Below are 1645 nucleotides of genomic sequence, written 5' to 3' on the forward strand. Positions count from 1 at the left end.
GGCCGGGTACCAGGTCAGGACTAGCCGGAGAAGGGGCCGGGGGGCCGGGTAGCAGGTCAGGACTAGCCGGAGAAGGGGCCGGGGGGCCGGGTACCGGGTCAGGACTAGCTGGAGAAGGGGCCGGGTACCAGGTCAGGGCTAGCCGGAGAAGGGGCCGGGGGGCCGGGTACCAGGTCAGGACTAGCCGGAGAAGGGGCCGGGGGGCCGGGTACCAGGTCAGGGCTAGCCGGAGAAGGGGCTAGCGGAGGGCTGGGAGAAGGGGCCGGGTACCAGGTCAGGGCTAGCCGGAGAAGGGGCTAGCGGAGGGCTGGGAGAAGGGGCAAGGGGGCCGGGGACCAGGTCAGCTAGCGGAGGGCTGGGGGGCCGGCGGGGGTCCCAGGGGCAGGGGCTGCAGCAGGGGCTCTGCACAGACCCCGGTCGGTTCACAGGCAGGAGCCGAGGAGGGTCCCGGCGGATCCCGCCTGCCCCCGGCGCGCCAGGGGTTAACCCGCCCCCCAACCTGCCCCCCCCCATGGCAGCTCCGCAGCCGGCCGGGCTCTGCCTCTTTCATCACTTCCGCCCCCGGCCCCCGGAGCTGGCACCGAGGCGCTGGGGCTGCGGCTGCAGCGGGGGCCGCTATGGGGCTGTGACCGCGGCGGGGCCGGCCGAGGGGGGCAGCGCTCAGCACCCGGGGCCGCCTCCCCCCACGCCCCGGCGGAGCCCGCAGCTGCAAGGACGGAGCGCGGGGGGGCTGCTCGCAGAGGTAAGGGGGGGCTGGGACAGATGCAGGCTCTGCCCCCCCGGACTGGGCGGGGGGGGCCAGGCAGCGGCTCCTCGGAGGTGATGGAGGGGGGGGGGGGGGGGGGGAGGTGAGGCGGGGGGGGGGGGGCATTGGGGGAGGGGGATGCTGCGGGGCGGGGGGGCCAGGAGGAGGATGCGGGATCCCTGCTCCCCATCTCTCCGCCGGGCAGCGGGGGACGCTGCGGAGAAGGGTTTTCCCAGCCCCGCTCCGGTTTGGGGCGCGGGGGGGCCCGTGCGGCCCGGCTCTGGCTCTCGCTGCGGCTGGAGCAGAATCTGCTTTCGTGTCCCCCGGGCTGGGAGAGCCCCCCCGGCCCGCGCCGCATCCCCGCCTGGGCCGCTCCCTGGGGCCGGGCCGGGGCCGGGGCCGGGCCGGGGGGGACCCAGATCCCCCGAGCTCTGTAAGCCCCAGCTGGAGTCCAGCCCGCCCCCCCGGAGCCCCCACGTGGGGACCGCGCGTTGGGGGAGCTGGGGGGTCGCACCGCGGGTCCCAGCCCAGCTGGGTTTGGCTCCAAATGCGCTGGGGACATATTTAAACCTGGGAGGAGGGTTTTTTTGGGGGGGCCCTTTGCCCCCCCCGAAGGGGCTGGGGGAGCCCAACTGGCCCCTGGGTGCAGAAATCAGCCAGGTCCCCTGGGGCTGTTTCTTTTAGTTTTATTCTGCGTGTCAGAGTAGCACCTGGGGGGCCCCGACCGAGAACCCGGGGCCACCCCGTTGTGCCAGGTGCTGCTCGGGCCCCGACCGAGAACCCAGGGCCGCCCCGTTGTGCCAGGTGCTGCTCGGGCCCCGACCGAGGATCGGGGCCGCCCCGTTGTGCCAGGCGCTGCTCGGGCCCCGACCGAGGATCGGGGCCGCCCCGTTGTGCCAG

The 1645-nt window shown here is 75.1% G+C and overlaps 1 protein-coding gene across 1 annotated transcript in view; it reads left to right on the plus strand.

Moving 5' to 3' along the window:
• Positions 1 to 574: 574 nt before the first annotated feature.
• ATP8B2 (ATPase phospholipid transporting 8B2) overlaps positions 575 to 1645 on the plus strand; it is a 26278-nt gene continuing 25207 nt past the window's right edge. The window contains exon 1 of the mRNA XM_026658073.2: positions 575 to 742. The gene's annotated coding sequence lies outside the window, so the exon portion shown is untranslated. The remainder of the gene's footprint in view (positions 743 to 1645) is intronic.

This window comes from Terrapene carolina, unplaced genomic scaffold (assembly GCF_002925995.2).
Source record: "Terrapene carolina triunguis isolate 2854851 unplaced genomic scaffold, T_m_triunguis-2.0 Scaffold397, whole genome shotgun sequence".
Lineage (NCBI taxonomy): Eukaryota > Metazoa > Chordata > Testudines > Emydidae > Terrapene > Terrapene triunguis.